Source organism: Symphalangus syndactylus, chromosome 12, assembly GCF_028878055.3.
Source record: "Symphalangus syndactylus isolate Jambi chromosome 12, NHGRI_mSymSyn1-v2.1_pri, whole genome shotgun sequence".
Lineage (NCBI taxonomy): Eukaryota > Metazoa > Chordata > Mammalia > Primates > Hylobatidae > Symphalangus > Symphalangus syndactylus.
The window spans coordinates 33,009,366-33,022,712 of record NC_072441.2 but is presented as its reverse complement, the minus strand read 5'-3'; the positions used below and the strand labels follow the sequence as shown (position 1 = coordinate 33,022,712).

The following is a 13,347-nucleotide window of genomic DNA, read 5'->3' as shown; positions in this document are numbered from 1 at the left end:
AGGGAGAAGGAAGAGGAAGAAAAAGAAAGTGGGATAAAGGATCAGAAAGGGAGGAAAATAGAAAAAATTAGAGTATGACTCCAGGGTAGGAAGCTGTTTCAATATCTTGTCAGATAATATCAACATATGATTCATCTCGATGTTGGCATCCGTTGATTACATATTCTCACACTATGTTTTTTTGGTTCTTAGAATTAGAAGTGATTTTTAAATTGTACTCTGAACCTATATGATATTATAACATGATACTTCTTAGTTTTGATAACTGCACTATAGTTATGTAAGATGTTAATTAGTGCAACCTAGGTAAAGGGAATATGGAAACTCTATACTATGTTTACAACTCTTTTTTAAGTCTGAATTCATCTCAAAGTAAAAGTTAACCTTAAAAAATTGCACATTCTTATTATCGGTGTCAATGACTTAAAATTCTGAGTCATTTTCATTTTTAATTTCACTCTTGCCCAATCAGCCACCAAAGCTTGTCCTTTCTAACTCTTCACTATTTTTTGTCTTTTGCAGTACAGTCTTTGCTCAAGTTCTGATTAATTCTATAGTATTTTGAATAATTTCAATGGCCTCTATGTTAGGCTTCCTATTTCTATGCCCGAGAAGGTACAACTAACTCTCGTGGGTCCATCGGTGATTTTGCCAGAACTAACTAACCTCATCATTTAATAGCCATTTAACTTTTGTGGACCACATATCCTCAACCTTAAAATGGGAATAATGGAAGGTGAACCATTTACTTCTCAGAGTGGAAGTGAGACACAAATTTCTGTGTGCATATGCGCATATATATATGCGCATATGCACACACACACATATCTTGGAGTCTGCAAAGCACTTGCATTTTAAAATGACAGCGCATCATTATTTTTTAGACATAGGCAATCATACACAATCGCTTCCAGGAAGATTATTTTACTCATGTGTTTTGGATTTACAGACTTCCTGTGATCTGTTTACATAAAAATAGCCTCCAGTGGTGACAATGACACCCAAAGCCCAATGACACTCCCCAAGCTAAGTCCATTTTAGGGTTTGCAGTGAACTTTTATTGCTACTTTGTACAATTTCTGCCATGTAATATAGCTATACAGGGCAAAAGCTGTTAATTTTCATTTTGTTGCCTTCACTAACTTCTTAAAGCCCCAGAGCTCTAGAGCTGCCTACAAATTAACCCCAAGTAAAATAAGTTACCCTTAAATGATCAAATTGCCTTCCTGGATACAAGTAATAACATCCATTGATTAATGCACCTGTGAGTACATGGGTAAAGCTAAAGTAATAAATGTTTCAAAAAGAAATCAATTTTTTGCAGTTCAATTGTAGAAAACAATAGAATATGATATTAAAATTATTCATTACCTTTAAAAACTATCATCACTTATATAATTTTGTCACGTTTTGATATTGTTTATGAGAATGAATACAAACATTAGCATGATTTACAAGCCTTTTAAAATTAACAGTATTTTTGCAGATGACTTTTGCTTTACAAGTCACTGACTCAACTCAAAGTGCCCGGATCCCCAACTCCTCCCTTTTTATGGCTTCATATGGAATAAATCATCCAAAATTTCTAAATGATAAATAAAAATGAAATATCCTTAAATTTATATTATGGACTGAGCATATTTTTTAAAATTTAGCATATATATGAGGAAAGGATTTTTTAAAAAACAAAATAAAACAACAAAAACAACAAAAAATAAGACTTGGCCAGGCGCAGTAGCTCACACCTGTAACCCCAGCACTTTGGGAGGCCAAGGCAGGCGGATCACGAGGTCAAGAGATCGAGACCATCCTGGCCAACGTGGTGAAACCCCGTCTCTACTAAAAGTACAAAATTAGCTGGGTGTGGTGGCACGCACCTGTAGTCCCAGCTACTCAGGAGGCTAAGGCAGGAGAATCCCCTGAATCTGGGAGGTGGAGGTTGCAGTGAGCCAAGATCGTGCCACTGCACTCCAGCCAGGTGACACAGCGAGATTCTGTCAAAAAAAAAAAAAAAAAGCAAGAATTGTATTTTGGAACAATTTTCCAGTTTGCAATAAAAGTAACATCAGATGACACCACATATCAGCTGAGTAAAAGGATGAAGGTTAATGAATAATTCAGAATTACCACCAGATCCTCAACATCATAATGGTTTCGTACTGCTTGGTTATGTCTTGCTGGACTCATTTAACTGGCGTAGTCTACATTTCCACACAGCTTTATTCAGTGAAGAAAATCTATACTGAGGCCCTAAGCCTTAACAAATTGCTAAGGGATGAGTCTCAGGATTAGTGGGGATCTCTGCATATGTATATTCAGAACCAAACCTGATAAATAAGGAAGGTAAGGCAGACATGTAAGTGTAATGAAGGGTTCCTGTTTGCATCTCAGGTAGTTTACCCGTTCACTGTGATGTTAAATAAAAAACCTTGGCTTCAAATATTGACAGATGAAGAGTTATTATCTAGTAAGGGCTGTGTGTTATACAAGCAATTTCATTTTAGTTCTGGGGGCATTTGGCATAAGAACCCTTCACTATTATCTGCAGCTTGAGGATGCACAGCTGGAATGGCAATGGATTTCTTATTTGTAAAACATCCACAAATTTCACCACAGGCCTTCTACCAACATGGAAGTATCTGTGAATCAAACTGTTCCCCAGCTGTTCATCCACTCCTGGCAGGTTATTGCACTATAAAGCCCCTGTTAGTACTGCTGGTTACACTACACCCCTGATGGGTCCATACAAAATCATTCCTCTTATACTACAGTTTAATGCATGAATCCCCCCAAAGATAAATCCCTTAGGATTCTTTAAAACAACAACAACAACAAAAAAAAAACTCATGTCTTTTTGGAGGTTTCGGGGGCAACTCTCCACATTTCTATTTGACCCCTTTTTAGTTTCCTAGGTTTTTGCAAAAGTTCCTCCCTTCCAGGCAGATACACCCTTGGTGCTTTCCCATACAAAGAATAGAGAAAATTTCTGTGAACACAGAACTGAAATGCTAAGTAGAGTAAAAACAAATGCCAGAACGAAGTTGTTTCAGGCCTTATCTTCAAAAGCACAATTGCTTCAGGACCCCTTAACAAATAGTTTTTCTTATTAAGGCTCTGGAAATTTTAATTTCTTTAACAGTGACACACATATTTTAGGTTTTAATTAAAAGCTTCGAGTTATAAGAATTTCTATCATTGTACCACTGTACTTTTATTTAAAAACAAATTGCATTTATAAATCACTTGGTAAAGCTTTACTTCAGGAAATGGGAAAAGAGTAGCTTTTCATATTAAAAGTAAAACAATAACATATAACGTTTAAATTTGCAAGAAACATTTATTTTAACTTAAATGCCAACTAATAATTATGGTGAATGAATAATTATAAGGCTTGGTATTCAACAAAGTTGGAAGTTTTGCAAATGTTAATGGAAAACATACAAGGATTTGTTGTTTTAAAATTTAGGTATCATCAATGATTATATTTTGTTTAATTGCTCCAAAATTTCATTAAGATCATGCTAACTGCTGTAATTCATAAACTCTCTTAGCATTAGCATGCTATTTCTTCCACACCACCAAATCTAGAATTTCTTAACATCAAATTGTGTGTTGTTTCCAGTACCTAATACCTGTTTTTCTCTGGATTTATGTTTATTTGAATCTAAAGAATATAGGCTCAGTTCAATAAGAGTACAGTCACATAAGTATAATTTGTAATAGCTTAAATATAATATTACATCAATCATTAACAAAACAGTATCAATGGAGTTTCACTTATGTGTGGGTTTTTCATTTTCATTTAGATTTTCATGTTTTTTGAAATTTCAGATATCTCATCTTCAGATCTTAGATATTAGATTTGTTTGTATTCATAAATAAACATAAATATAGTGTCCTTTTGAAAATAAAATTTCTAGAATATAGGCCACTTTCAAATAGAAAATGATATATTTGACTTTGTATTTGAAGAAGGAGAATATGTCAAATACCCCCTGCCTACTCACATTAAAAGAAATACATTACCAATTTGCCAGTAGTAGAGTAATTGGTAATATGTATTATATATGCAGGTGGTCAGGGCTAGCAAACTAAGTTGTTCTGCAGGCTGAGTTCATCTGGTCTGTGGCCTGGTTACCCACACTAAGCAATATTTCTCCAAAGAAGTAACCATTCTTTTTCTCACTTACTATCCCTCTCCATATTATTGCTTTACCCACCTCCTTCAAAAACCCAGTCATCATTGATACACTTACTGGGCAGTGTCACCAACCCACCTACTTATAATCACAGGTAACTTCTCCATAATTCGTGACAATTTTGCCACATTGGGAAAGCTCATGACTGACACATGGTCTCATATTAGGTCTTCTGTCTGTCTAGAATGTTTTTTCCTATATAGTATTTTTTTTATGGTCATGATCACTTCTTGTCATGTTAAACTACCAGTAAAGCCTTTCCTAACTATCCAGTATATTAGTCATACACCATCATTTTCTGTAGAAAGTAGGATTCCCATTTGTCTGAAATGTTCATCAAAGAGTAGCTTAAATGAGTTATAATTTTATTTTTCTCACACCTAAGAGATATGTAGGCAATTGGTAAAGTTAACTCAAGGTCCTTGTCCTGTCTTTTTCACATAATCACAGTGTGGCCACCCAGCATCAGACATCACTTCCACATTCTAGTCAGGAGGAAGTAAACAGCAAAGAAGGGGATATACCTGTGAAAGGAATGAAACTCTCCCAGAAATTTCAAGTCTTCTCACATTTTATTGTTCAGAACTGCATCACATTGCCAAAAAGAACACTTAAAAATAGTTTTTTTTGCCACATTGAACAATAGCAATATTCTATTAGCAATAAAAGATGGATAATGAATAGGCATCCAGCAGCATTTGTCAAATTTTCATAAACATCTTTTTTTGTATTTGCTGACCTTATCTTGTTATTTTGTTTATATGTTTATGTATTTAATGTCCTCTTACTAAAAGGTGAGCTCTAGAAGATAAGAAGCCCTATCTCTCGTTTGTTTCTACACCCCTAGAATCTAGAAAACTCTCTGGCACATAGTGTATGCTTCGTAAATATTTTCATAGTAAAGGAATATTGGGTTAATCGAAGTTTAAATAGCAACTTTGCCTTATGTATTCCAAACTTATTAAACAAATATTTTCTGTCTTAAATTGTCACAGAAAATGTCTTCACTATTTTCAAGTAATTGTATAATGATTATTTATTATTCTAAAGAATGTTGCATAGAATCAGGGATTGCAAATATTTAATCAGTCGTTACCTTGTTTTGATTTGAAAGAATGCTAATATTCAAAGTGGAACACATTATTTTCCATAAAGCTAATTTCTCTACACGCTTCTATTCCCTCTTTCAACCTCCTCTACAAACAACAGAAATATAGGAAGCAACATTTTTTGAACAAATACCATATGCTAAAAACTCAGCCAGATATCACATATATAAATATTTTGAAGACTAAGAAAGTCATTAGTTTAATCAAGCTCTATAATGTTATAAATGAATGAAGGATTATTATTGTTGGCTTTATAAAGTCTCATAATTTAATATCTAAATTATTTTATAAATGGAAGTCTATTTAAATTAAGAGGACTAGGCTACTTATTTTATTTTATTTTGATTCAGAGAGTACATGTGCAGGTTTTTTATGTTAATACATTGAGTAATGCTGAGGTTTGGGCTTCCCATGGACCCATTAACCAAATAGTAAACACAGTATCCAATAAGTAGTTTTTCAACCTTTACCCCCTACCACTGTATCCCCTTTTGGGATTCCCAGTGTCTATTATTTCCATCTCTATGTCTATGTGTACCCATTGTTTAGCTTTCACTTGTAAATTGAGAACATGCAGTATTTCATTTTCTGTTTCTGACTTATTTCATTTAGGATGATGGTCTCAAACTCCATATATGTTGCTGCAAAAGACAGAATTTCATTTATTTTTATGCCTGCATAGTATTCCATGGTATACATATACTGCATTTCTTTTTCCAATCAACCACTAATAGACCCTTAGGTTGATTCCATGATTTTGCTATTGTGAATTGTGTTGTGATAAACATACAAGTGGCAGGTGTCTCTTTGATGAAACAATTTCTTTTCTTTTGGATAGATATTGAATAGTGGGATTGCTGGGTTGAATGGTAGTTCTGTATTTATTTCTCTGTGAAATCTCCATACTGTTTTCTATAAAGATTGAACTACTTTACATTCCTACCAACAGTATATAAAATCTTCCCTTTTCTCCACATCCTTGCCAATATCTGTTATTTTTTGACTTTTTAATAATAGCCAATCTGACTGATCTGAAATAGAATCTCATTGTGATTTTAATCTGCATTTCTCTGATGCTTAGTTATGTTGAGCACCTTTTAATATTTGTTGTCCTCTTGTATGTCTTATTTTGAGAAGTGTCTGTTTGCCCACTTCGTAATTGGGTTATTTGTTTGGTTTTTGTTGATTTGTTTAAGTCCCCCATAGATTCTGGATATTAGTCTTTGTCAGATGCACAGTTTGCATTTTTTTCTCCCATTCTGTAGGTTGTCTGTTTACTCTGTTGACTATTTTTTTATGTGCAAAAGTTTAGTTTAATTAGGTCTCATTTGTCCATTTTTATTGTTGCATTTGCCTTTAGCCTTAGTCATAAATTCTTTGCTTAGGCAAATATCTAGAAGAGTTCTTATTAGATTTTCTTCTAGAAATTGCATAGTTTCATATCTTATGTTTATGTCTTCAGTCTATCTTGAGTTAATATTTGTATATGGTGAGAGGTAGGGGTCCAGTTTGACTTCATATTAGCTAGCCAGCTTTCCCAATGTCATTTATTGAATAGGGTACCCATTTCCCATTGTTTACTTTTGTAAACTTTGCCAACAATCGGTTGGTTATAGGTGTGTGGCTTTATATCTGAGTTCTCTATTCTGTTCCATTGATCTATGTGTCTTCTTTTGTACCAATATCATGCTGTTTTTGTTACTATAGCCTTGTCATATAGTTTGAAGTCAAGTAATGTGATGCCTCTGGCTTCATTCTTTTTGCTTAGGATTGCTTTGCTACTTAGGCTTTCCTTTGGTTTCATACGAATTTTAGAATTGTTTTTATAATTGTGTGAAAATGACATTGGTAATTTGATAGGAATTGCATTGTATCTGTACATTGTTTTGGGCTCTATACTCATTTTAACAATATTACTTCTTCCAATCCATGAACATGGGATATTTTTCTATTTGTTTGTGCCATCTACAATATTTGATCAGAGTTTTGTTGTTCTCCTTGTAATGGTTTTCACTTCCTTGGTAAAATGTATTCCTAGGTATTTTATGTTTTGTGTGTGTAGTTATTACAAATAGGGTTGAGTTCTTGATTTGGTTTTTACCTTAAGTATTGTTGGTATACAGAAAGGCACCTGATTGTCATGCATTAATTTTGTATCCTGAAACTTTACTAAAGTTATTTGTCAGGTCAAGGAGTCTTTCGAAGAAAACTTTAGGGTCTTTTAGATATAAGATCATGTTGTCAGCAAACAGAGACACTTTTATTTCCTCTTTTTCAGTTTGGGTGTCTTTTATTTCTTTTCATTATCAGATTTTTTCTGGCTAAGACTTCCAGTACTATGGTTAAATAGGAGTGATGAGAGTAGACATCCTTGGCTTGCTCGAGTTCTGAGGAATGCTTTCAATGTTTCACCACTCAGTTTGATGTTGGCTGCAAGTTTGTCTTACAGTATGTTCCTACAATGCTTAGTTACTTGAGAGTTCTTATTATGAAGGGCTACTGGATTTTATTGAATATTTTTCCTGCATCCATTGAGATGATATGATTTTAGTTTTTAATTTTGTTTATGTGGTGAATCACATTTATTGACTTGCAGATGTTGAACCATTCCTGTATTTCTGGAAAGAAACCTACTTGATCATGACGAATTGTCTTTTTTTCTGTGCTCTTGGATTCAGTTTGCTAGTATTTTCTTGAGGATATTTGTGTCTATATTCCTCAGGGATGTTAACCTGTAGTTTTCTTTTTTTGTTGTATACTTGCCAAATTTTGGTAACAGGGTGGTACTAGTTTTGTAGAGTGAGTTAGAAAGGAATCCCTACTCCCTGATTTCCTGGAATACTTTCAGTAAGATTGGTACCAGCTCTTCTTTACATGTCTGATAGAATTCAGCACAGAATCCATCTGATCCTCAACTTTTTTTGGTTGGTAGATTTTTCATTATTGATTTGATTTTATAAATCATTACTGGTTGCACAAGACTTCAATTTCTTCCTGATTCAATCTTGGGAGTTATGTTTTCAGTTATTTATAAATTTCCTCCAGGTTTTCTAGTTTGTATACATAGAGGTGTTCGTAGCAGTCTCTGAGAATCTTTTATATTTTTGCAATATCAATTGCCATGACACATTTGTCATTTCTGTTGTACTTATTTGATTATTTCTCTTTTTTCCTTGGATTATCTAACTAGCATTCTATTTATTTTGTTTAACCTTTCAAAGAACAACTTTTTTGTTTTGTTGAGCCTTCATTGATAGTTTTATAATTTTTAAAATCAATTTAATTTAATTCCACTCTGATCTTTTTTATTTCTTTTCTTCTGCTAGCTTAGTATTTTGTTTACTCTTGTTTTTCTAGTTCCTTGAGGTGAGGCATTAGTTTATTAATTTAAGATATTTCTATGTTTTTGTTCAGGCATTTGGCACTATGAACTATCCTCTTAACAATGCTTTTGCTGTGTGCCACAGGATTTTATATGTTGTGTTTCTATGTTCATTTGAAATAATTTTTTGATTTCTACCTTAATTTCTTTGATTCCCTCAAAGTAATTCAGGAGCAAGTTGTTTAGTTTCCATGTACTCGTGTGATTTTGATTTAATCTTCTTGTTGAAGTGAACCCTATGTCATCATATAACATCCTTCTGTGTGTGTGTGTGTGTGTGTGTGTGTGTTCTGTTTATTGTTGTGGGTTTAAAGTCTGTTTTATCTATTACAAGAATGGCAACCTCTGCTCTTTTTTGTTTTTCATTTGTGTGATCTATCTTTCTCCACCCCTTTACTTTGAACCTCTGGGTGTCAGTACACATTAGGTGCATCTCCTGAAGGCAGCAAATGGTTTGGTCTCATTTTTTAAATTTAGTTTGCCAATCTGTATAAGTGGAGAATTTAGGTCAGTTATGCTCAAAATTAATATTTGTATGTTATATGTAAGGCTTTCTTTGTGTCATCATGTTTTTAGCTAGTTACTTTTTAATGTAACTTATTTAATTGCTTTGTAGGATTGGTAAATTTGTACTTACATGTTCTTTTATGGTAGCAAGTATTATCCCTTTGTTTTCACGTTCAGAACTCCTTTGAACATTTCTTGTAGGTTCAGTCTAGTGGTGACAAATTTTCTAGCATCTATCCTCTAGCTTGTCTGGGAAAGGCCGTTTCTCCTTCATTTATAAAACTCAGTTTAGCAGCATATAAACTGGTTTGCAAGGTTTCTGCTGAGAAGTCTGCTGTTAGTCTGATGGAATTTCCTTTATAGGAGATTTGACCTTCCGTAGCTGTCTTAAAGATCTTTTCTTTAGCATTGACCTTGGATAGCTTGATGACTATGAATATGCTTTGGTGATGTTCATCTTGTGTAGTATCTAGCAGGTGTTCTCTAAATTTCCTGTATCCAGATTTTTACCTTTGTAACCATGTTAAAAAAATACAAAATTATTCTCTCAAATATGTTTTCCAAGTTTTTGTTTTGTTTTCTTTTTGTTTTTTGTTTTTTGCTTCTTTCTCAAGAATGCCTATAAGTCATAGATTTGGTTGCTTTATATAATCCCATATTTCTCAAAGGCTTTGTTCTTTCAAAAAACTTTTTTTTCCTCTGACTGTTAATTTGAAAGACCAGTTTCCAAGCTCTGAATTTTTTTCTTCTGATTGGTCTAGTCTATTTTTAAAACTTTCTATTGTGTTTTGCAATTCTTTTAGTGATTTTTTAAATTCCACACTTCTATTATATATATATATATATATATATCCATACATATTTATAGCCACTTTATATATATATGGATATATATGTATATATCTATACATATATAAAAATTGCTATATAATATATAGCCATCTCATCTCTCATATCTTGAATAATTTTTCTGGTTTTCTTGTATTGGTTTTCAACTTCCTCTTGTATCTCATTGACTTTCCTTGCAACCCATATTTTGAATTCTTTGTCTGTTATTTCAGAATTTTCATTCCTGTTAGCATCTATTGCTAGAGAGCTACTGTGATCCTTTGAAGGCGTCAAAACACTCTTTTTGTACTGCAGGAGATCTTGCACTGATTCCTTCTCATGTGAAAGAGCTGTTGCTTCTTATTTTTGAATTTGCTGTCATTTGTAGGAGACTTTTAAATGCTTCATTCTTTTTTTCCTTGAGGGTATGACTGTGGTGTATGTTGCATATGATTGTTTGGCTTCATTTCTGGTTGCTTTCAGAGGGCCAAGGCTCTGTATGAGTTCCTTCATTGTGGATAGAATTTGTGTGGTGGCTTTCTCAAATGTTGCTTATTGTTCAAGTACTTTTAGAAAGATGCTATGTTAAACAAGTGTAACTGGGGATGTTAGTAGCACTTTTATAATATAATCACCTATAGGTAGAATAAGAAAGTTTCTGGATTTCTAGCACCTAACATTAAATTTCACACTTTCTGAAAGTAGGCCGTCTAGGAAACGGTTACTTTTGAATTCTCTGGTCTTTTATATTTTTTAATGCAAAGGAAATCTGTTAGCTGTTTGACTGTGTTTCAGTTTGCTCAAGACTTAAATTGAGCACCCAATGCCATTTACTGATTCTCACTACTTGGAAAGAAAATTTCCACAGAATAAAGACAGAGTAATTTCCATTGGTTCACCATGAATTCTCTGGTAGTTTCTTTACAGAAAAATCATAGAAAATAGTTGTAATTATTATTATATTCCCATTATGAAGTAATAATTATTGATACATATTATTTTAAATTATCCAGCAATTTCTTTCCCAGCAACAGAATTGAGGAACTGAAAACTATCGCTTTGCCACATTACTCAGAATCACAAAATTGGCTTTAAAATGGTGTTAAAGCTACACTCCAAGTTGCCTGACCCCTAAGCTTGTGTTTAGATCATTTTTTTTTTTTTACTACGGTGCCTAATAGATGGGCAACTGAAAAGGATCATTAATTTTTTTTCAGGACAATAGGGTGTCATTTAAATACCCAGAAAGAAACAACTTGCCCACTGTTATACTGATTCCCTGAAAGACTTCAAAGGATAAAGAGTTTACAGCTACAGAGCATTCAATAGACCTTGGGTCAGTGTAGAATCAGAGTTACCTGTAAGTTTTAAAATAAATTTGATTTTAATTAAACTTATATATTTGTTTCTTTGTTGTCTGCTTAGAAGACCAGGCAAATCATTGTAAGTCTATGTTTTCCACTCACTTACCCACTTATCTGTAAGAATTACCTAGACAGGAACGCTAGCCGTTCACGTGTTCAGTCCTCCTTGGCTGACTTGCTGCCCTCGCCGCCGTACCGTGGACACCCCGAGGCAGGTGGTCAACTTCGGGCCTGTCCCGCCAAGCTGCCTCACTCAGTGTTGTTAGAGATTAAAAAAAGGAATTATTAGACTACAAAGGAGTTGGCATTAGTGTTCTTGAAATAAGTCACAGGCCATCAGATGTTGCCAAGATTATTAACAGTACAGAGAATCTTCTGTGGGAATTCCTAGCCGTTCCAGACAACTATAAGGTGATTCTTGTGCAAGGAAGTGGGTCCGGCCAGTTCGGTGCTGTCCCCTTAAACCTGATTGGCTTGAAAGCAGGAAGACGTGCGGACTATGTGGTGATAGGAGCTTGGTCAGCTAAGGCCGCAGAAGCAGCCAAGAAGTTTGGGACTATAAATATCACTCACCCTAAACTTGGGAGTTATACAAAAATTCCAGATCCAAGCACCTGGAACCTCAAACCGGATGCCTCCTACGTGTATCACCGCACAAATGAGATGGTGCATGGTGTGGAGTTTAACTTTACACCCGATGTCAAGGGAGCAGTACTGGTTTGTGATATGTCCTCAAACTTCCTGTCCAAGCCAGCGGATGTCCAAGTTTGGTGTGATTTTTGCTGGTGCCCAGACGAATGTTGGCTTTGCTGGGGTCACCGTGGTGCTTGTCTGTGATGACCTGCTGGGGTTTGCCCTCTGAGAGTGCCCCTCGGTCCTAGAATACCAGGTACAGGCTGGAAACAGCTCCTTGTACAACACCCCTCCATGTTTCAGCATCTAAATCATGGGCTTGGTCCTGGAGTGGATTAAAAACAATGGAGGTGCCGCGGCCATGGAGAAGCTTAGCTCCATCAAATCTCAAATGATTTATGAGATTATTGATAATTCTCAAGAATTCTACATATGTCCAGTGGAGCCCCAAAATAGAAGCAAGATTAATATTCCATTCTGCATTGGCAATGCCAAAGGAGATGATGCTTTAGAAAAAAGACTTTTTGATAAAGCTCTTGAACTTAATATGTTGCCCTTGAAAGGGTATAGGTCTGTGGGAGGCATCCGGGCCTCTCTGTATAATGCTGTCACTATTGAAGATGTTCAGAAGCTGGCCGCCTTCATGAAAAATTTTTTGGAGATGCATCAGCTGTGAACACATCCTAACCAGGATATACTCTGTTCTTGAACAACATACAAAGTTTAAAGTAACCTGGGTATGGCTACAAAAAGTTAACAAACACAGTATTTTCCTCAAATGAACATGTTTATTGTAGATTCTTCTTTTTTGAAAGAACAACAGCAAAACATCTACAGCTCTGTAAAGCTGGTGGGACCTAATGTTCACCTTAATTCTGGCTTGAACTGGAAGCATTTTAAGAAATCTTCTAGTTGCTTTTCTAACAAATTACCGCTTGTTTTGCCTTTGCTGCTACTTTAGTTAGATTTCCAACTTGCCTGTGGACTTAATAATGCAAGTTGCAATTAATTATTTCTGGAGTCATGGGAACACACAGCATAGAGGGTAGGTGGGGCCCTCTAGGTGCTGAATCTAAACATCTGTTGGGGTCTCCTGTGTTCAGCGGCTGTTGATTCAAGGTCAACATTGACCATTGGAGGAGTGGTTTAAGAGTACCAGGCAAAGGGCAAACTGTAGATCGATCATTATACTGTTATTACAAGAGAAGTGTCATACTTTATATATGTTTATATTAGCAAAGTCTGTTTTTAATACCATATACTTTATATTTCTATACTTTTATATTTCTAATAATATGGTTATCATTGATACATGTAGACACTTT

At 34.6% G+C, this 13,347-nt stretch overlaps 1 pseudogene; it reads left to right on the top strand.

Moving 5' to 3' along the window:
* Nucleotides 1–4,418: 4,418 nt before the first annotated feature.
* On the top strand, nt 4,419–12,880 carry LOC134734802 (phosphoserine aminotransferase-like; annotated as a pseudogene).
* Nucleotides 12,881–13,347: the final 467 nt, after the last annotated feature.